Below are 23,865 nucleotides of genomic sequence, written 5' to 3'. Positions count from 1 at the left end.
TCTGATTCCCTGTCAGGAGCACGCAGAACGGTCCACCATGAATAATTCAGCATTCCTGCGCTAAAGAACGCACGATGGTGAAATTCGTTCTGCAAGCCATTGGTGCTATTTTAAAACCGGAGCTGTAATTTCTCACTCAACTCTCCCTCACTCTCTCTCTCTTTCATCCCCCGTTTTCCTCCGCCTCGCACCTCCCTCTCGGCTCTTTCCCCTCTTCTTGTCTCCTGCATGAAGGCTCAGACAGAGGTTAACAGGGGAAGGAGCAAGAGCATGCAATCTGAAGGCAGTGTTACAGAACGACTCTGGGTTCAAGGCTCTGCCAAGGACTTTATAGCCGAATGCTAAGGGCACCATATTGGCAGCAGGTTGTTTTTTTTATTACTTATTAGCATATTCATTTAATAGTTCTCCCCATTTAGCCGTAGCTAATTCCCAGCGTCTCCATCCTATCATCTATCATAAGGTGCTATTACCGATTCCAGGACGGTGAAAGAGTTCAAAACACTTCTCTTTATGTGTGTGTGTGTGTGTGTGTGTTGGCAATGCTGCCTGGTTGTTGAGGTGTGTGTGAAGGTGTTGGCTCTGCTTTGTGAGATGTGAGAGGGGTGTAAGCAGAGCAGGTAAGTGAGGCTCCACTGAAATGTGGATTAAAGTGGAGAGTCTTCCTCACACCAAACAGGGACAACAGACCAGAGGCCACTAAAATGTATGAGAAATGGCAAGTGTGAGCCTCAGCTGGCAGCCCTGAGATACACTATATGGACAAAAGTATTGGGACATTCTTTTTTTTTAAGCTGAAAGTGTTTGGTCTGGAAACTCACAGCACCTAACAGAGCACTGTGATTGGTTAAAGGACTCAGTTGCATATGGCAGTCTTTCGTAAAAGCCAACAGCACAATACTACAAAGCTGATTGCAAAACAGTGAGTCCGCGAGCTCTAGTATGTGATCTGGAAGACAGGGCATGCACCTGTCTGTGTGTGTGTGTGTGAGAGAGAGAGAGAGACAGTGAAGCAGAACTAATACACGAGGATCTGTTCCCTTACAACAGAATGAACATGGTCCAGCTGGGTCTCTCTCTCCCTCTCCCTCTCTCCCACTTCCCTTACGTTCTCCCTGAGATATCCTGCTTCCTCATCTTCTCTCTTCTCTATTACTTTTCTCTTTTCTGTTATTGTCTTATCCGTCTTTCTCCCTCTCTTCTCTCACTCATGCTCTCCTTTTGCCCATATTTAGAGGCGCGTGCTGAGCAGAGTGAGAAATTGTATTTCAAGTGTGAGTAATCTCATCATTAATCATTTTTTAATCTGCAAACATTTTCACACACATACTCCTTATAGCATTCTGTTCAAACAGGTGATTTGTCCAACAGACTTCATTCCATGCTGATAAATTACACTGCTGAACCCCAAATACCTCCTTACTCCTTATATAGGGAACTACAAGTGATATAAGTACAGCGTCTACACAGATAGCACTAGATTTCAGATTTCCACACATGAATAAATGTAAATACTGTTCTATTACAGATTTTGTTACTTGTATAGTAGACTACTTAGGGAGTAGAGTGGAATTGGGAATTAAACCTCATCCGTATCCGGGTACCTTTAAAAACAGAGATTTCCCTCATTTCTGTTTTAAAAATATTTCCATCCTTACAGAGACAAAAACGCTTGCTTTAGCATGCTACCCCTCTATGGGGCAACAGTACTTCACTAAGAGGGACATTAAAGCAGCATGAAGAAGAACGAAGAAAACACAGGTTTCATCCCAAATTACACACTGCTCCCACACAATTATGGACTGTAACTCTAAACAGAGGAGTCTATATCTGTAATAGAACAGTATTCACATTTATTCGTGTGTGGAAATCGGAAATCTAGTGCTATCTGCATGTAGACGCTGTAGTTTATGACTTCTATAGTTCAGAGTAAGGAGGTATTTGAGATTCAGAAATGCATGCAATGTGACATCAGGGTTTTCATAAAGCTCACTGAAAACTGTACTTTTTAAAGCTCCGTTTTCAGTGACCAAAAAATGATGATGTCATGTGGAAGGGGAGGCCAAAATGCAGACAAAAACTTCCTTAAAAGTTACTATAACATCTGGATACAGGGCTAGCATGCTCATCGAAAGCAAGCACTTTCGTCTTTGTGAGCAGAATTGTATTATTTCAAAAATGGAGGGAGGGAGGTTTTTTTTTTAAATATCCAGATAGGTCTGGACGGGGCCTATTATGTAGGAAGGGGCAGCGATCTTCTGAATGTTGATGCTACCACTGATTGCCATGGAGACATACAAACCACAAAAATATCTGATTGGCTTTTTTTACCCTCTCCACTTTTTACTAAGCCCTGCCTCCCTGCCATGCTCATTTTCACGTTCCACCCCTAACGTGCATTTTTAAATATGTTGAGAGGGTGGAAGACCTGCTGATGTTGAGAAGATGGATCTGCCCTTTAAAATAATGTACATTTATTTAAGGGGGGCTCAAGCCCCACTAAAACAGGCCTAGTGACACCCCTGCCTCCCTCCTTCGTGAGGCAGTGACAGGGTTCTAGGACAAGCATCACACTGTTCTGTCGCTGCGGGGTGTCGTGGAATTCTCTTCTCCGTATGAGAATTGCAGCCTCGCCTCTACAGGCCTTGCTCATTCAATTCCAGCTTCATCCCTGGCCTGTCACAGCGCTGCGCATGCTGGAGGAACTGAAACAAAAACATCTGGAGATACACCTGAGACGATGCCAGATCACATATACAGCACTGTGCTTCCCTGCTGCAGCGCTGTGCCATGTGTGTATTATATTACATGTGACAGAGGAGAGAGACAGAGGAGAGAACGAGGAGACAAACAGATAGCCTTAAATAGAGAGAGAGCGAGAGAGAGAGAGAGAAAGAGAAAGAGAGAGAGACAGAGTGTGAAAAAAATAAAGAGCACATACATTCCTTAGCCTGAGAGAGAGAGAGAACGACAGCAAACACACTGAAGAGAAGAAGAGATCTATATGTCTTGTGGAAACAGCAGTGCTCTGTCCATGTAGAAAGACACTACTGCTACTACAAGCCCTTTGCACGCACACACACACACACACACACACACACACACACACACACACACACACACACACACACACATGCCTCATAGCTACATCTGCCAGCTGTACGCTGAGTCTGGCCTGGATTAAAGAGCAGACACAAGGGTGCACACAAACACACAGGCTGTATCGGGGGTGTCCAACCCTGCTCCTGGAGAGCCATCTTCCAGCAGACCCAACCCTTATCCACCCCACCTGATCCAACTATTTACTGCCTGCAGATGCCCTTAGTTGGGTAAATGGGGCGAGTCTGATTTGGGCTGGAGTATAAACCTGCCGGAGGTGGTTCTTTGCCGATTCTTTTGTCCTTTCATTGTATAAAAACAAGTATGTGTGTGTGTGTGTTAACATGGGTCCATACAATGAGAGCTAAGTTGCTATTGTTGTAACCGTCTTATAAGCCACTAATTAAAGCTTAAAAAAACAATCAATTACTGGAGTCAGACAATTAAAAACTGAGAAACACCACTTGCCACCGAACCTCATTGATTACTCTTACTTGTGTGTGTGTGTATGTGTGTGTGTGTGTGTGTGATATTTGTGTGTATACATTACCAATCGCAAGTTTGGACACGTCCGAGTGGCATATCTGTGTTTTCATAACGTAAAGGCATGTAAAGGCTTACATGAAAATGTGTAAAAGGACTAATATAACAGTGAAATTTGTGCCAATGTAGGAATTTAACTTTTTTTTAGGAATTTAAATGTTTGTCATTAACAGGCCCCCAACCAGTCGTTCTCACCAGCCAACAAATTGTCAGCATATGTGTGAGTTCTCTGAACCTGTTGGAAAAACGTCCCAGGGTGGTCCTCATGAAGCTGCTTGAGAGAATGCTAGGAGTGTGTAAAGCTATAAAGCCGCACCAAGTCACAGGAAGGGCTAATGTGAAGAACCTGGCCACCAAACCCAACCCCTATATACAGTACAAGTGCGCTACCACTATGGCCCGGGGGTCACAAGTTCGAATCCTGAGCCATGCCACTTTGCCATCAGCAGCCGAAGTCAGAGAGAGCACAATTGGGCGTGCTCTCTCCGCTCAGCATTCTTAAAGCGTTGTTGGCCAGCACGCGTGTGTTAGCTGGAGTTGTGGAGCTTGGGACCCAGCGCTTTTTGGGACCAGCCTAATAAAGGTTGCATCTCTGGCTGGCTTTGCATGTACTGGAGGAGTTTCAGGAGCATTGCTAGTGCTAAAGGGAGCTATGAATGGGGGCGGGGTGGGCAGTACCAAATTGGGAGAAAAGTTGGGAAAAGTTCCCTTTGAAACACCTTTAGTTTGGGAGTGTAACTGAGGAATACTGTTCCAATAAAAAGAACCAATGCTGCCATTTGCTAAACTGGCTCGCCTATAACCCGGCTGTGCGCCGTGTGATGGCTAGCGTTCAGATGGAAGCCTGTGCAGAGTCAAGGAGCTCAAACTGCTGGAGCTATTTTTGAGAGGACATTAAAAATTTAATCAATTGAATAAATCTTGCAGACATAAACCGAGGATTCGGCTCGTATCACGTCCACGGTGCCTGTAATTTCCTCTGCATTGATCCACGGCCTTCCAACGGCCAGCTGACACCATCATTAGCTAATGATTAATAAGAAGTAGTTATTAATATTAACATAGGTGGCAGGTTCAGGGGGACAACGCTAACTACCACATGCTATAGGATGCTATAGGAAAGAACAGCCAGTCCAACTGTGACTGCCTGCCTGCCATCAGGGTGGAATATCAGTTCTTCTGTACTGCAGTAGGCTCCCCACTTCTTATACTGCTTTTGCACCCTGGCACTGGAAAATGGGGAGACGGGGGGTGGGACTAAGGGGTAAAAACTCCATGGAAACGGGCATATGGCTGCTCCAAAATGAGGAGGGGAGCTGAAGGGTGGAGGACTGACCTTGAAGCGTGCCTCGCATGCGCAGTTCCGCTACCCTTGCGCTGTGGGCGAACAATTAGACAATGTTGGGTGAAGCTGTGTAAAGATTCAGGGGCGTGCGCTAGCGAATCAGCTTCATTACAGGTGCCTTTGAAAGGTTTACAAATGGAGGCAAAATGTAGACAAGGCCGAGCTTTTACGGCCTAGCATTAATTCTCTAAAGCTGATGGGGTTTAGGGAGCTTTTGGAGGGAGATTAAAACACACCAGAAGAAGCAATAGTCTGATTGTTTCTTTTTTGTAGCTAATGTAGCTAACAAGTAGTGGAAGCTTATACCCTACAAATTAGCCTTGTGTCGACTGCAGGTCACAACCATCAGTTATTTATATAGCTTAAAATTTCTTCATGTGTTTTTGGCATTATTATTAACTAGAAAAAGTGCAAACAAGCATCAAGATAGCTCCGGACGTTTTAGCTATGCAGCTTTTGTCCATACTTACTGATAACAGAACGCTATACAGTGTCTAAAACCACAGATATGTTTGTTTGGTTTACAACCTTCTGTTACTTGTTAGCTATATTCGCCTGGAAACTGAAGGCTAGTCTTAGTTTTAGCCCTTCTACCAGCATGACCAAGCTAGTCAGCCAGTATGGCAGTAAGATCAGCTAAATCTTTAAACTCTGGGGAAGAGCTTAGCTAGGTTGTGGCCAACCACTTTGACCTTGATCATTTAACATTTAAGGCATTGAGCAGACGCTCCTGAGCTACTTGCAAAAGTGCTTTGCTTATTACTTAAGAATAACCTCAGCTAGTTTAAATAGGCTAAAAACCTCTAAGTTAAGACATTACTAAACACAAGTCAATAGGGTGACCACTCTGCTATATAGTTAGAGTAGACTAATAGTTCAAAGATACCTCTAAGCTTTAGACAATACTAAGCACAAGTCAATAAGTTGACCATATTACCCTGCTATTTGCCCAAGTACTCTCTGAAGAGGTGGGTCTTTAGTCTGTGTTTGAAGACAGCGAGCGACTCTGCCGTTCGGACACCCAGGGGAAGCTCGTTCCACCACTTTGGTGCTAGGACAGAAAAAAGCCTGGACGCTGGAATTAGAAACAAGCTTAGACCATCTGAAACCAGCAACCAGCAAAAGGTGGTCTTTGCTGACTGATATAGTCAGTACTAGGGCAGTACTACGGTAATATGGTTTACTGTGGTATTTAGAAATTCTGACTAACTATTTTTGTTTAAGTTGTGTCTTATAGTTTGGTTTCAACTTCAATAACGTGTAATCATAGAGAAAAAAGTTGGTGGTACATCTAATGTGTCAAATTACTGTTCTGTGTATCTACACATGGTCAAGAAGCTAGTAAAAGCTCGTCTAAAGTAAATCAGATCGACCAACCCAAGCTTTTTACCCATCACTACTCTTTTTACCTGAAATTGCCCTCATTGCAATTAGGTTTTCAGCCAAACTTTGAAATGCTAAAAAAGAAAATTGATTTTCTCGTTACTAAGGAGCTTTCTATGGCTCTATCACTCAGACTGTAATTCTCTCTCCGCTTCTGTTCAGTCAGGAGATAATAAGTAATATACGTGACATCCTTTGAAACGGATAGAATTACTCATTTCTTGATATCAGATAGTCTAATATATATTACAGTGAGGTTGAGTGGAATAATAATGAACTGAATTAAAGTCGTAGGGCAGGAGCTTTTCTGTCTCATACAGAACATGGTTCCCCCTTCAGGCAAGTCACTTAAACCCCTATCCTTCCACAGTGTGCAAGTCAATACACTGATTGAATGGAAATACACCCAGCCGTCATTACAAGTACAACGACAAGATTGAACCACTCATATAAGATTATAGCACTCATATGACATCTCACGTTCGTTAGGTTTACTTGTAGTTCCTCAACCAGTCCATTTGTAGTCCCCTTTACATGCACTCCAGCATAGTCTGACTTCCTTTCAAATGTCAAGACAAACTGTATAACATCAAGGACATCTCTACCTTCTCCATAAAACTAAGGCCGCATTCACCTTTTGGCTCTTATGTCTTCTTTGGTGTCATAAAGCTGCCATAACATGTGCTTGCAGAGGTGATCTAAGCCTTTAGGCCTGGTACACATTGCAGATTAACCAGGTCAATTTACCCCTCTGGATAAGCCCAAAAGGTGTCTCGATGTCAGGCTAAATTCTAAAATCTCTCACATCATCTTCTGCTATCTGGTGTGAATGATCTACCTACCCAGTTGGCCACCAACTCTGACAGACACTGTTACCTGGTTGAATGTAGGTCATGACGACAACTTAGTAATCAAACTCCAACATCATATTGTGGTTGTGAGGTATGGAGACCAAAACCCAAAGCCTGCTAAAGTTCATAAAGTTCTAGACGTCCATACACCAGCCATAACATTAGTACCACCTGTCTAATATTGAGTAGGTCACTTTTGTGCCACCAGAACAGATCTGATAAGGCATGGCCTTCACAAGACCTTTGAAGGTGTCCTTTGATATCTGGCACCAAGACAAAGTTAGCAGCAGATCCTGCAAGTTGTGGGGCCTTCATGCATGACTCTGGCCCCGGTTCACCAGTTGTTCTTTCCTGGACCATTTGTGGTAGTTACCGACAACTGCATACCAGTGAAACCTCAATAGACCTGCCTAATGTATTGGAGATGTTCTGACTGGTTATCTAGCCATCACAATTTGGCCCAGATTTTATGCTTGCCCATTTTTTTGCTCTTAACACCAGCATCACCTTCATGAACTGACTGTTTACTTGCTGCCTAATATAGCCACCCCTTGACAGATAGATGCTTCTATTGATAATCAGTGTTTTTCACTTCATCTGTCAGTGGTGTTAATGTTATGGCTGATCATCTGTTTATGTTGTTGGTTTTAGGTCATTGTGTAATTATTATTATTTTTTTCTTCATATATATGACTTTGATTTCCAACCAAAATCGAGCATCTGTTAAATGTTAAAAATGTTATGAAATGTTAAATTAGTGAAAAGTTAAATTAGTGCCAAGTTATTGATGGTGTACATTCTCTTTTTCAAATTTACTTTGAGAAATGAGGAAAACTGCAAGATCTCAGGAGCTGAGATACAAGATCATTCTCTGTTTTGTGAATCTGAACGTATGTGGTGTCTTATTCTGGGCTTGTAGAATGGAGGCTTTGATGACTGAAGGACAGCCGAGGACAAATCTGTTGAATACTGTTCCTCATTATATATAGAGTCTCTTACATGTAGCGTTGAGCTAGGTATGTCTAATCAGTCCAGCAAACATCCACCTACACCTCACCCTAATCAGCCAAAACATTAGCACCACTGACAGGTGCAGTGAAAAACATCTGTCAAGGGGTGGCATATATTAGACACCAAGTGAACAGTCAGTTCTTGAAGGGGACGTGTTAAGCAGGAAAAATGGGCAAGCATAAGATTTTGCTAGACAACTGGGTCAGAACTTCTCCAAAAATCAAGCATCAGGTCTTGTGGCACTTCATGGGCACTTAAGGCTCATTGATATGACCCATGGATGCCACACCTCACAACATGAAGAACTTAAAGGATCCGCTGCTAACTTCTCAGTGCCAGATACCACAGAACGCCATCAGAGGTTATGGTGGCATGACCTACTCAGCTATCTGATCAGGCTGATCTGTGTATATTCAACAATTGGTGTCCAAAGGTTTTGAATGGTGACTGAATTGGATGCACAGTAATAGGAAAAAACTGGAACTGGTTGAGAACCTTGTGTGGAGGTTCTTCAACATTTAAAAAGGGTTCTTTCACACTTTCACATTTCTTCTTCCAAATAGTTCTCAAAATAACCATCCATTGAAATGTTCTTCGGGAGAGAACCCTTTTTTTGACACTTTTTGGTGCCTAATTTAGAGGGACTTAGCTACCTAGCCTAGTGGTGTGTATCATAGCACAGTGTCCCCATTTTAAGCCAATAAAGAAAAACTGCTGCCACTGTTCAAAGCACAGTGGTTCAAAGCCAGGCTCTCCTGGCTGTGGATGAAGTTAGAGGTGGGGTTGGAGATTAGGGCTAATACAAAACAAGGTCCAACAATGCCATGACACAGGAAATGCATTAGCACCAGACAGGAAGTGTTATACCATATCCGGAGGGCCTGGCCACTGCCTCCCTTCCTACACACCCGCACCCACACAACATCAGCAAATATACACCAATGTTCATTTAAGCCTTATGTAATGTACTACATAATACTCCTAATCTGGTGTCCAGTCAGACTAATCAGAATGGTAAACAATGCATTTATTCTAATTTGCTCGTTTTATTCATTATTGTCGCACCGGCAGGACAACAGTGTTAATGCTTTGGCCGGTTGCCATAATCAGTGTGCTGTTTTATTTTAATTAAGCTTAAGCATCTACAGAAAAATGCCTATATTTATTGTGAATAAATCCAAAGCAAAGTGAAACCTGGCCTGCCTACATGGTTCTCTTGCAATCTACACTTTCTTCAGAACTTCCCTTTGCTCTTAAAGGCTCGTTATTTTGGGTCTATTAGCTAATCTAACCCTAACCCTTCTTGCTTTGTGGTATTCATAATTTGTGGTGTGTATTTTAACAGGATGCCTATCGTAAACAGCAGCTAAACTCTATTAGTGTTTTTATGATGGTCGCTGATGCAGCATCACCACATAGCCAACACGCTTGGAGGAAAGCTCAGCTCCCCAGCTTCAATACAGCAGCTACAACAGACACCAGCATCACACTAGGAGTGATGTGGGAAGAAGTGCCATCAACCCACCAAGAGCAATAAAAACCCACCCCTGAGAGAGCAATGCCAATTGTGCCCTCTCAGGCCCTGGTTGCTGATGGCAAGTAGCATTACCCAGGATTCATGCCATCGATGCTCTGATGATAGTTGCAGCACCTTAGACCACTGGACCACTCAGAGCTTAAGTCAAGTCAAATTTATTTGTATAGCGCTTTTTACACAACTGTTTACATAATCAGTAATTAGTTAAAGACAAAAAAAGGAAACGAAAAAACATAAAAAGACATGAAATATGTAATGTGATATTTTTAACACATGTGATAGGTCTGTGCATTTCCTGGGCCGCTAAACCTGTACCATATAGGCTAGCGTAAAGTTATGCTGGTTAAAATAAGCACTCTGTCAAAATGACATAGTTCTCAATAGTGTCTCGGTTATTGGTCCAGGTCTGCAGGCTGCCTATTTTTGACCTCTGCCCTGGGGGCTTATGGTGGCACTGCAGTAGTTTGCGAGACTGTGATGGACATTCCTCTGTCAAATTAAATTACAAACTAACTAAATTAAATTAAAATTTAAAAACATATAAAATAAAAAAATAAATCAAGTGAAATGTGAGGCAAATTATTATTCCTATTTAATAATTACTGGATGGATCATGCCATGTGATGACCAGGTGACGGTTTAATGTAGATTAGAGTGAATGGTCCAGGCGGCAGGGGGTCACCTGACACAATAGGTTGGGAAGCCCTGACCTACATGGCCCTCAAAAGCTGGACTGTTAACATTTTGAATAGTTATAGACAGTAGTATTTCCTAGGTGCATCAGCTGAAGCCGTGCACATTTAAGAGCTGCCGTTTTTAAATCTGACACATTTTTTGAGCATTATTCGTTCAAACGCTCCTTCAAAGAGGCCCGATCTGTAACATAAGTGTCTGGAGGATCGACAACCTGCCAGTAATGCCATCACATAAGACACTGAGTTCATAAATAGCAAACTTGTCCCATAAATACAGAGCGGCTGGAGATAAAGGGAGTGTGAAGAGAGGGAAGTAGATGCTGATATATGTATGCATCTCTCTCTCCCTCTCTCTCTCTCTCTCTCTGGCTGTTGGTGATGCTCCTGTTGCCAGTTGGAGGTTCTCCTGTTGCCTGTTTAAAGCTCCTCATTGCCCAGGGCAACGCGGTAAAGCGCCTGTCAGAAGCGCTCTCGCTGATAATGGCATGGACGAGCGAGCGGGGGAGAGAGGCAGATAACACACGCCGCACTCACACACAAACACACACACATGCACATACACACTCGCTCTCACAAACAGCATTCTTTGTACGGTGTGTAGATATGGGTCGAAGCTTTCGCGGCGCTTGCTTTTAGAAACATGGCACGGAGACAGCCATGCAGCATTCAGGCACATTTGTGCACAGCTGCTGGAGTATGTTTGTGTGTGTGTGTGTGTGTGTGTGTGTGTGTGGATGTATACATCTCTGATTATTTACACTTATTTCACTGAGAATTAGACTATAGTTAATGTATCTATGCTCCGCCCACAGATGCACTGTGCCCTTTCATAGCAACCGTTGTGAGGTTAGACAAGCTTTACAGAAGTCTGGCCAAAAATCCTCTACATCCACTCTCAAACATTCCACACAAACACATCGAATGGTTGATGATGAGCATGTGGAGGCGTGGCTTAGTGAGGAGGAGAAAACAGAGAAAGGTGCCAACCCAGCTAGCCACCTACTGATTGAAGGTAGGTTGTGACGTCGAGTGAAACGCAATGTCAGGACAATGTCAATTCGACGACGAATACTAATGGCAGCTGACCGTTAGTATTCGTGGTTGGTGTGGCACAACAGATAACACCACTACCTCCCACTAAGCTACCACACCATGTGGGAGACTGGGGTTCGATTCCCGGTCTGGGTGACTATGCTGTGCTACACCAATAAGAGTCCTTGGGCAAGACTCCTAACACTACATTGGCCCACCTCTGTAGTATGAGTAACCTTGTAAGTCGCTCTGGATAAGAGCGTCTGCTAAATGCCATAAATGTAATGTAAATGTAAAGGTGTAAAGGATCACAGATAATCTGTATGAATCACACCATCATTCAGGAAGCATGCAAACTGCGGATTACTTGCCAAACTTTAACCATAATAGTGTGTAATACAGTTTTACTGCTGCTGGTACTGTACTACATTTTAAAATTCCCTTAATCTGGACATAAGGCTGCAGAGCGAATATACAGACTAAGAAGCTGTGTGGATAACACTAGTACGGTTTACATAAAGACTGTATCAAAATAAAAGTTACTAATCGAAATGAACAAATAGGCCATGTCAAAAAAACGTCACTATAAGAAACAAGCAAACAGAGAGTGTCAAAATAAAAGTCACTAATACAAACGAATAGGCCATGTTAACATAAGTCACTAATACAAATAAACACACAGAATGTCAAAATAAAAGTCACTAATACAAACGAATAGGCCATGTTAACATAAGTCACTAATAAAAATAAACAGGCATCCATGATGTGATCCAAACCGTGTTTTTTTTACATCAATACCTGACAATGATATTTTGCTGGTTTTAAGTTAAGATGTTAAGAAACCAAAATCCAACGCCTTCCAAATGTCACATGCCAACGTCATATTGGCATAAAATAAGAACATAGTTTAAGTATGATGACCAAAACTCAACGTCTGCTAAACAGTCAAGTTGTTGTCTGACCAACTGCTTACTACTTACCCTAACTACTTACTGTGTCCTAACAGTGTGACCTTTCACCCACATTATGTCAGTGCTTTACAAAAGTTCTGCCACATTGCTGACCCACTGCAGTGCTGGTTTCAGGTCAGATCCTTTAAACCACAGCGCTAAACAGGGTCGATCAGAACAGAAAGATGACCCTGATTCCAGTTCAGCATTAGGAACATCTACCAAGCAAATGAAGCTCACTCATAGAGGTGGGTCCACATCAAAATGACCCCTGTCAGGTGTAGTAATAGGACGATATGGATGCAACAGCTCAGTTAACACTCTAATTAGCTAAATAGGCTAATAAGGCTAATGCTGACCAACAGAGCAGGGGAGTGGAAGGTCTAGAAGGTCTATGGAAACTCCTATTGGCACTTACAGGAGTGCTGTGCAGTCTAGAAGGAAAAGGACGCATTTGACAGTACAGCTCCATAATGTAATTGCTGCAGAAGTAACTATGTAATTAAATACGCAATTACATAATCAAACACAATACAATTATGTAACGTAATTAGATGCATAGCAACACGTCAAACATCTGCCATTGCTTATCTGTCAGGTCGTTCGACCAGCTATACCCCCTAGACCCCTCACCTGTGCAACTGTGGACACGCGCGCGCGCGAGAGAGAGAAGAGAGAGAGAGAGAGAGAGAGAGAGAGAGAGAGAGAGAGAGAGAGAGAGAGAGAATATATACAAAAACAACTTTACTCACCAAGGGCTGTCGCGTGGCTCCTGCTCCGTCCTCATCTGCCTGTCTGTTTGTGTGAGCGAGCGCCCGCCCGCGTGCGTGTGTGTGTGTGAGAGTGAGTACGTGTGCGTGTTCTCGCGCGCTCCCCTTCACCTCCTCCACTCTGTCCATAAGTCACACGACGACAGCGTCCGTGTTTGTGCCCAAAAACACGGAGTGCGTGCGCGTGTCTTTGCTCCACATGCCAATCACTTCCTCCTCTTCACCCAGTCTGGAGAGTGCGTGCGTGTGCGTGTACGTATGCGTGTGCCTTCCTCAAGCGCGCGGACGAGGAGAATATCATCCCCCTTTCCCCTAATAAGGGGGTCTGTCGGGATAGCAGGGCAGCAGGGCGCTCCCCCTCGCGCTCTCCCTCTCTCTCTCTCTCTCGCTAGCTCTGTTCTGAAGTGTGTGTGTGTGTGTAAGTGTGTGTGTGAGGGGAAAAGAGCGCCGACGCTTCCAGGAGCTGTTGCTGCCTCGCGCTCTCTCTCTCTCTCTTTCTCTCTTTATCCGCGCGCTGCTCGGCTTCGTCGTCAAGGGAGCGTCTCTCTTGTGCAGAGAGAAATCAATGACGTAGAAAAGTTTAGGGCTCGTGAACATCTCGGTAATGAATTATTCAGCATTATTGATCTCAGTATTTGTCCTTTTGCTTATGAAAGGTGCCGTATAATGCATTTATTAGATATTGTTAAGTTGTTGATAAAAGTACACTATATGTCCAAATGTTTGTGGACATCCCTTCTAATGATCGCAATCAGCTACTTGAAGTTGCACCCACTGCTGACACAGATGTGCAAATGCTCACGTGCAGCATGTCTAGCTCCAGCAGAGAAGTATTGACAATAGAATAGGACTCTCTGGAATAGATAAACATGCCTTATGCCAGGTGTGGGCTTAAATGGTACAAAGCCCCCCAGCTTTGAGCTGTGAAGCAGTGGAACTACTGTGTTTTCTGGAATGATGGCGGGTGCTTCATCTAATACTTTTGGGAGAAGTTTCGGAGTTGGGGATGGGGTGGGGTGCTGATTATTCAACATCATTACCTCACTAGCGCTCTTATCTTTGAATGCAACCAAATCCTCAAAGCAATGCTCCTCCAGAATCCTGTAGAAATCCTGTAGGAGCTTTTGCTCCAACAAAAGCAGAATATTTTTAATGCCCTTGATTTTGGAAGAAACAATGAATGAGCAGGTGTCCCAATACTTTTGTCCATAATGCGTGTGACTGGTTGGGGTAAAAATGCTCAGATGGGGTTTTACAAGCCTATTTACCACCCTGTTATTTTGCCTCAGCCACCTCAAAAAACAATATGCTCTCCTTTTATTGTCTAGCTTATGGCAGTGTGACAGCTCACAGCGCCACCTAGCATAGCATAGCATTGTCTTCAGCATTGAGAAAACTAATTAGCACAAACACACCATTTGTTTGTTGTTGTAGTTCTTCCCAAATCTTATTGGATTGTGTTGCTCAGCATGGTGCAGATTGTAGTCATCAGCTAGGGTTAGCTTTTAGCCTAACACAGATAGCTGCTCACTTTCCCAGGTTTGGCTTCCTGAATTCCCCTTCTGGGTTTTACCACATCGCAGCTTCAAAGTGGTCAGTACCTTCCAAAAGTGCTCCAAGGAAGCACAGCCAGTGAACCAGCGACAGGGTCATGGGCACTTAAGGCTCATTGATGCGGTCCATGGAGGCCCCACCTTCAGAGTCCATGCCGTGAAAGTTCAGAGCTGTCGTGGTGGCACAATGGGAATATTAGGCATGTGGTACTTATGTTATGGCTGGTCATTATATGTAATATATGAAGCATGTAATTCCAAAAATCAAACATGGAGCATAAGAACACACACACACACACACACACACAGGTTGCTCAACTACAGGTTGTCCCTATAAGGCTTGGTTTTCTCACGTGAGGAGTGCAGGCCGGTGTCGGAGTGAAATAAATCTGGGGTCTGAGCCAGGGTCAAGAGTAATAGTAGCCTGCTGACCATAAGGTTCAGGCTACTGCTCCTCCAAAAAGATGAAGCCTCTCTCTTGCGCTGTCTCTCTCCCTTTCCTCAGAGACATGAGACCACAACAGTTATGAACACCCTGACCTCAGCTTTGACCCTGTACTCGACTCCAAGGTCTGTCCTGCCACAGTGAACTAATCTGAAATGATACTTCTTACTTCTTCACTTTCTCTCTCTCTCTCTCTCTCTCTCTCTCTCTCTCTCTCCCTCTCTCTCTCTCTGTCTCTCTCTCTCTCTCTAACACACTTGCTACTATATGCTGTCAGTATATAGGGTCAAACATAGACCCCATGTGTTATATACAGTCAGGTCCAGAAATATTTGGACAACTAACTAACTTTGCCTTTGTAAACCACCTATAGTGAGCTAAAGTCTGGACCCCCTGCTGCTTGGTTTGGGGTCTTTCTGGCTTCAGTTTTCAGACTTCATTTGTTTGCTATAAGAAGCTTTTGGCTTCCTTCCTTTTTTTAGGCCATTATTCATCTACACTGTGAATCACTGTCCTATCTATTCTGCAGTATTTGACAGAATCTGAGCAGAAAGTAGAGCGCTATACACCTCAGAATCCATCCTGCCACTTATATCAGCAGTCAGATTATCAATAAACACCAGTGACCCTGTTCCAGTATAGACCATACATGTCTATGCCATAACACTGCCTCCACCATGCTTCACAGATAATGTGATATGCTATGGACCATGAAGCCTTTATTACCTTTTTGAGACTCTTTTCTTATCCTCATTCTGGGGCAAATTAATCTTGGTATACTCTGTGGCAGGAATCTGTTCTAGCTATGTCTAAACTGTTTCTGAGTGTTACCAGTGGTTTGCATCTTGAAGTAAATCTTTGTATTTACATAAATGAATGTGTCTCTTGATTGTAGACTTTGGCAATGATAGACCTACCTCATCCAGAGTGTTCTTGACTTGAGTTGACGAGATGTGAAGGGTTTAGGGTTTTCCCGCTCATCCATGTTAATGGTCTTTTGTGGGCTTCTTTGTCCACTCCCAAAGTTCCTGCTGTCTCTGTTATAGATGTTGTGTATTTTCAGCCTAATGATGGTCTCCTTCACTTGCATTGGCACCTTCTTAGGCCGTGTATTGTGCCCATGGAATCAACTCCAGACTGGAACTGGAACAGATAAACATGGATCTGTGTTCTCTGAAGTGAGGGAGCTCCGTCTAATACAATACTTTTGGTATGAGTTGTGAAGTTTGGGATGAATTGTGATGTTGGGGGTGAAGGGGGTGTGGTGGGGTGTTACTTATCTAACATCCTCGGTGTTACTTATCTACATGCAAGAGTAACACTCTTGTTGCTAAAGGCAATCAAATGCTCACAGAATCTAATAGCAATCCTGTTGGTTTTAATGCCCTTGATTTTGAAAGAAAAGTACTTGAGTAGGTGTCCCAATACTTTTGTCATATAGAAAAATATCCAAAACATGCACACACACACACACACACACACAGACGCACACACTCCTCCATAAGCAGCCCACGTGTGACATTCAGCAGTGCATAATTTGCTCTAATCAAACTGCCTAAAACTTTTACGTCGACTTAATTGAGCAATTTGGTTCAAAGTGCTGTTAAGAATCTCACTCAGAAGCAGCTCCTCTCCCACTTCCATGATTAAGTGAAATCAACATTAAAATCACTCTGCCTCTGTCATTTTTTTTTCTGCAGTTATTTCAGGAGAAAAACAAAAGCTGGATCCATTAAAACCGTCTCTGCAATTTGCCTCTTCTAAAATGTGTCAGTGAATAAAACGATGTGTTCAAAGACTCGGTGGCACTGCACTCATTTAAAGTGCTTGGATGTGACAAATTGAGGCCACGTTTTAAGTCGCCACTTTTGACAGCATGCGCACGGCATTACAAAACAGATCCTCACTGTTGTTTCGAGCAGAAGGGATTGAAGTCTTTAACTGGAATCTTCTCACAGTGCTTCCTGTCCTTCTGTTCTGTCTTCACACACTGATATTCCCCTTCAAAATAAGACAGCAGGACACTGGGGATCGGAGATGGAGGCCTGAAACAATAAATATTTGAGGTATCTTTCTGATTGGGCACTGCTGCTTTAAAGTATTCATGATATTCATGCAATCCATTAAAGGAGCCGTGGTGGATGCAAGGCTTCAGATGCTACTTCTCAAATGCTGCTGTTGGTACATTATATAGAATGATGCTTTGATCCCATGCTGGATATGTAAATTTTGCATTAGCCAAACGTTCTATATATGGTACTTCCTGAGAACTGTAGTGTGAACACCATACTAATACTGGGGCCTAGGGCCTCAAAATAGGGCCTCATAGGGCCTCATTTTACTCTCAGTCTCAGATCTTCGTGGGATGGATTCCTCCAGAGTCTGGTCAAGTTTGGCATGATTGCGCCTCACAATTCCAGCAGATTCTTCAGGAGCACTCTCATGTTAGGACTCTCCCGATCTACCATCTTCCACCACCAAATCTACTGAATTCAGACCTGGTGATGGGGAAGAACTGCCACTGAAGAACCCTGAACTCACTGGATGTAGCCGTTAGCCAAAGATGGGTAAACTGTGACCCTGAAGGGATGCACATGGTCAGCAACAATTACTATATGATACTTACTGTTACCATATAATGTCAAAGGCCTCGTACCTCGATCAGCCATAACATTAGTAACACCTGCCATATATTGAGCAGGTCCCCCTGACCATTTCATCTGACCATTTGAGGCATGGACTCCACAAGACATCTGAAGGTATCCTGTGGTATCTGGCACCTAGACAAGACGTTAGCAGCAGATCTTTTAAGTCCTGTATGTTGTACGGTTGGGCCTCCATGGATTGCAACAGTAAAGCCTTAGGTGCCCATGACCTTGTCGTCATTTCACCGTTTGTGCTTTCTTGGAGGTACTTTTTTTAGGTACTGTATACCACAGTATAACAGGAACATCCCACAAGACCTGCCTGACGTTTTGGAGATGTTCTGACCAGTCGTCTAGCCATTACTGTTTGGTTCTTTGGGTGGCTCAGACTCTTAAACTTGTCCATTTGTTTTTCTGCTTTTAACAGGAGAATCACCTTCAAGAACTGACTGTTACTGCATAATATCCACCCACTGTAGATGTTGATAAACAGTGTTATTCATTTCAGCTGTGAGTGGTGCTAATGTTATGGCTGTGAAATGATTCAATTGTTTAAAAGAAAGGAAACAAGAACTTCGAGTCACCATCTTCACCTTTTACTCGTTCCTCGCCACGCGGCTCGCTCCCGTTCCCCTAAACAGCACTGTTCTGTGACTCGAAAATGAGCATTCAAGGCTTTTATGCTAATTGTGCAATTAAACTTTGTGTACCTTATGATATTCATTTATTTATTTATTTATTTGTTGTTGTTGTTTTTATCTGAGTATCTGAGGTAATTATCAAATGTGAAAAGTCACAGCACAGAATGAATAGGCCCAACAAATGATCACATCAGGCAGTGTGTGCACTATTAATCTCTCCCTCTCACACTCACTCACTCACATACACACATATACACACACACACACACATTCAGATGTATAACTTCATTTGTCCCGGCACTGAACGACCACCTACGACACATAAAGCAATTACGGCTTTGTTTTTAAATTGGGGCACCAAAAAAATAGCGCTCCTTCTCTCAATATCTATATAGTGTAGCGTTGTGGGGATGGAGCGATAGATCAGCCCTGACAGCTTCATTAGGCTGAGCATTAGCCAGGAGGAGAGAGAGAAGACAGAAAAGAGAGAGGAAAGAGGGAAGAGAGCACTATCTCCAGCACAGCTGCTTTTATTAGTAACAGCGAGAACAGAGAGGACATGTGCCAAGTCCAGAAGTGGAGATAAGAAGGAGAGAGAGAGCGGTGTGGTCAGAGAGGGGAGCAGAGGGTAGGTAGATAGGCCTGATGAGTACCATCTCATAAAACCTGAACTGATTCAATATGATACTGTTGGATATAAAATCAGAAAAAAAGCTGAGTGAAAAATCCAATTCATGCAGTTTCCTTCTCACCCCAGCTGTATTCAATCTTAGAAGATACGTTTAGTGCCGGTTTGGTTCTTTAGTTTTGACCTGGAGCTTCAGAGCTAACATGCACTGGAAGCTTTCAGGGAAGAAAGTCATCAGAACACCCTCTGCTGTTTCCAAGATGACAAAGAATGCATTTGTTGAGTATTTTAAGATGTTGTTTGATGTATTGGACTTCGGTTGGAGTGGAAAATGCTCAGATGTTATGCTATCAGCCTTTTTACCACCCTGTTATTGTACCTCAGATTGAAGCACGCTGATTTTGCTATTACAGAAGGCCTAGAAAAAACAAAGCTCTGCTTTTATTGGCTGATTTACATCGCTGAGGGCTCAGAGAAGCCACATATTATAGCCTATTTGTAACACTGTCACTAAAACACTAATTACACAGTAATTATTCCTAAGTCGTACCAGATAATCCTGCTATTTTACTTAAGATCCAGTTGGGTTCAGCTGAGGTAGTCCAGCTTGTTTTAGAGGCTGCAGATGATGGAGGTTTTCAGCCTAGCGTAGCTCCCCATTTGCCTCTGCGGGTTTCACTTTGTCAAATACTGAGTTAGAGCTTCTGCCGACACTGCCACTGGAAGGTTAAGCCACAGCAGGTTAAGACTAAGCAAGTTTCCTAAAAACAGAGATTTCCACCACAAATTGTCGTGCACACACACACACACACAAAAGGGAAAATAGCACCTCATAAAGAGAGACATCAAAACACCACAAGAAACGAAGAAGACAACACAGGGGTTAATCCCAAATTACACACTACTCCCTATGAAGTGTAGTCAACAAGTCATGAAATCTAAACAGGGGATTATATATTTGTAATAGAGCAGGATTTATATTTATTCTTATGTATGTAGACACTGTAGTTTTATGACGTAAGTAGTTCACTATATAGGGAGTGAGAAGATATTTGAGATTCAGTCAGAAATGTGCATATGTTGTGATGTCAGCTTTTTTACAAAGGTCTGTTTTCCCCGCCTAAACGACAACACTGAAAACCGAGTTTAAGAAAAATATCACCACCTGGAAAATTATGTTCTTGAGTGGACAGGAGGGCCAAAACACAGGCCAAAACCTCCAAACAGGCCATTTTTAAAAGCATAGGGAAACGTGTGGACGGGGCCTTTTCTGCTGCCTTGTCCGGTCTCCTCAATAGTGAAACTAGTAAGATGTAGAACAGGGCAATGGGGGACAGAGTCCAGTTTGCTTACATTTACATTTACATTAACATTTAAGGCATTTAGCAGACGCTCTTATCCAGAGCGACTTACAAAAGTGCTTCACTGTTATTTAAGGATAACCTCAGCTAGTTTGAATAGACTAAACATTCAAAGATACCTCTAAGCTTAGACACTGCTAAACACAAGTCAATATGGTAACCAGAATACTCTACTCTCGAGCGACTCTGCTGTTCAGACATCCAGTGGAAGTTCGTTCCACCACTCCGGTGCAGGACAGAAAAAAGCCTGGACGCTTGTCTTCCGTGGATCTTAAGGAATGGCGGGTCGAGCCGAGCCATACTTGAAGCTGGAAGGGCTCTTGGTGCGGATCGGCTTTTGACCATCGCCATCAAGTACGGAGGGGCTGGTCAATCATTGGCTTTGTAGGCCAGCGTCAGGGTTTTGAATCTGATGCGGGCAGCAGCTACAGGAGGCCAGTGAAGAGAGAATGCAGCAGTGGAGGGACCTAGCTGAACTGAAGACGACCCGTGCCCGTAACCTAATAACAGACCTACTAAACCTAGCAATTAACAAGTGAGGTGAATCAGGTGTGCTTAAACAGGAAAAGCAAAAAACTGTGCAGGAATCTCAGGCCCCCAATGACCAGAATTGCCCCCTGATGTAGAATCAGAGCTTTCTGTAAACTACAACGTTTCTACCAACATACAGATTATCCAAGAGGTTTCCTTTATTGATGGATAAACTATGTTTTTTCCCCAATCAAGTGAGAAAGAACTGCTCATTCAGAGCACAGTTTGATTTAGAAAGTGCTTATTGTTTTTCTTTTCAGCCTGAGAAATGATCAAATGCAAGTGAAATATGTCTTTTATACTACTCATATAAGTCATATAAATGACTTTTTATACTACTACTACTACTACTTTTATACTACTCATGCATTTTCCTGTACAAAATATTTGGGAGTTTGGGACACTAACAAAATAAAAGTCTATGAATTTTGGGCTTGTTCAGTCAATTTTAATACATTTACCTGAATTACATATCAGGTAAAAGCAGCCACAGTGAGGCCTGATGTTAATAATGATCCAGTAATGCGACAGTTGGGTTGATTTGATATGTTTTATTCAAGCACAAATAATGCAGTGGATTACTGTTTCCACAGTAATCCACAGTAATCTAATGATATGTTTCCACATGTGCATTAGAGGCACGCAATGCTGTGCTAATGCAGCCGCAGTGGCGCATTTACATGCATCTCAGGGCTGTGGAGGATTTCAGCCAGAATAATGCTGGCCCACCTCATCAGCGTGACAAAGCACAGCAGGATCTGAATGTCTCTGGAGGCCTCCGACACACACACACACACACACACACATACACACGGACAGACATGCAGACAGAGAGACACACCAGCAAAGAAATGTAAAGACTGACATTTGAAGAAGAAAAAAAATCCATCTACCCTTCCATATAACCCGCCCCCACCACCACCACCTCCATCACCACATCCCCCATCAAAGCCCAGGCAAAGAGCTATTGAGGAACCAATCAGGCGTTTCATGGCTGTCACTTTCACTACAGAAGAGGAGCAGGTTCTTTTTCAGGTCCTTAAACTTTTATCATATTATATTATGCCACCATATTCTCTTGAGTTCCTGAAGAATCTCGTTCCCTATGAGAAATAATCCATGAGCACCTTTTAACAAATCATTTTTGTGTCATAAAGTTCAGTCATAGTCATAGTGACAGAATTCCGATGCCGTTCGGATTCATAAGGAGAAAAAGTGCATTACCCACAGTGCTGGGAACGCTCCTTTGCGGCCTAGCCTAAGTGCACTTTCTCAAACTGGGGAAGTTGGCAGAGTGATTAGCCTTGGGCCAAGAAATGTGCGAGACACGAACGCAAGCACACGCCCACACGAACACACACACGCTCAGTGTGACAGGTGCAGTAGAGGCTGGATGCATAAAGCCTGCGTGATGAAGAGATGGGTATCAGACTGAAAGCGTGCTGTGGCAGTAGCAGAAGCATGAAAGCGGTAGTTGAATGTGAAATGCAGTAAGTAGCTCTTTACAAGGGTAATAAGGGAAATAAGGGGTTCAGTGAAAATGCTAGGGGACCAGTAGGGGACCACAGGCTCTGGCCCCTAGTGTGATTGCCCCACCTGCACTGCTGGTGCACACCAGTGCTTTTCATTGTGTCTCAATATTAGATCTAAAATAAGAAACTCAAATTACATGCAGTGTAATAGACGCATTATTGACTGAATCTGTATATATATATATATAATACATTTCCTTCTTAATTTTAGATACCTAACCCACTCATTAGTATTCTCCCACATCACACATAATGCTCCCAACACTGGCAGGGTGAGAACTGACACTTGCGCAACCAGCCACTGCCTCTCTCTCACTCGGAGGAAAGCGCCAGGCCCAGCTCTGGTGCATGGTCTAGCAGAAGATGTGCCAACCAGCTTCTTCCTTAAGTCATGAGGGAGAGAAAGAGACATCTACCAAGCCGAAAAGACCAAGGCCAATTGTGCTATCTCTGGCTCCGGCTGCTAATGGCAGGCAGCATGACCTGGGATTCAAACAAGGTCCTCGGGTCGTAGTGGCAGCACCTTAAACAACTGGCCCCTCCCCATGTAAAACTAATGCCGTCCGAATTGGGCTTTAGTGCTACAGCTGCTCGGACCCAGACGTCTTGCCATCATAATTTGGGTCTACTCAACCTGTCACCTGGCGGTGGTGTTAATGATATGGCTGATCGTTGCAATTTATGGCACAGAATGACTTACTGTGAGATAACACAACTTCACTCCCCCAGCGTTCAGCTTCACAGTGAAGTTTTATGGCTCTCAGTAAGTCACGCAGTGCCGTAAAGCACAACTTTAATGAAGACCTGGATGCAGATAAACCAGCCCTATAAAAAAGGGCTATTTGGCAAAAGACTGGGTGCTCCCCTTAACTCAAAAGTAGACAGCCAAGTAACTGTGTAAATAGCAATGTGAATGTGGGCTTGTGAACATATCTACGCAGATGGGTGCGGTGGTCTTGAAATGAGGTGTGTTCAGGTCAAATTCAGGCGTATTGCTATCTTGGCAATGGACAACACAGGTGCGCCACTGATTAAAGACAACCTAGGCAGACGTCAACAATGAGACGTTCATTGCTATCTTGGTTATGAATTGTCAACAGGCGCGTACACCCCTGCTTCACACCCCTTGCGGTCAGACCGCACCTGGCTCTTAAAGGGAATGGCGAGGAAATGCTGTTTGGTTTACTGCTGGTTACACCAAAAACACACCCATGGTTAATTAAGAGACTTCCGAGCCGTGCAAGGCAAACCTTTCCAGTCGTTACGATAGCAAAGACACACTGACACACCCTACATGAAGCTGCGTGGTTGAT

At 43.4% G+C, this 23,865-nt stretch overlaps 1 protein-coding gene across 1 annotated transcript in view; it reads right to left on the bottom strand.

Annotated features, from left to right (window-relative positions):
* Positions 1-13,284, bottom strand: part of lingo3b (leucine rich repeat and Ig domain containing 3b) — a 59,458-nt gene extending 46,174 nt beyond the window's left edge. The window contains exon 1 of the mRNA XM_072669015.1: positions 13,199-13,284. The gene's annotated coding sequence lies outside the window, so the exon portion shown is untranslated. The remainder of the gene's footprint in view (positions 1-13,198) is intronic.
* Positions 13,285-23,865: the final 10,581 nt, after the last annotated feature.

Source organism: Salminus brasiliensis, chromosome 23 (assembly GCF_030463535.1).
Source record: "Salminus brasiliensis chromosome 23, fSalBra1.hap2, whole genome shotgun sequence".
Taxonomy (NCBI): Eukaryota; Metazoa; Chordata; class Actinopteri; order Characiformes; family Bryconidae; genus Salminus; species Salminus brasiliensis.
The sequence above is the reverse complement of the archived record's forward strand: the minus strand, read 5'-3'. Positions and strand labels throughout refer to the sequence as shown.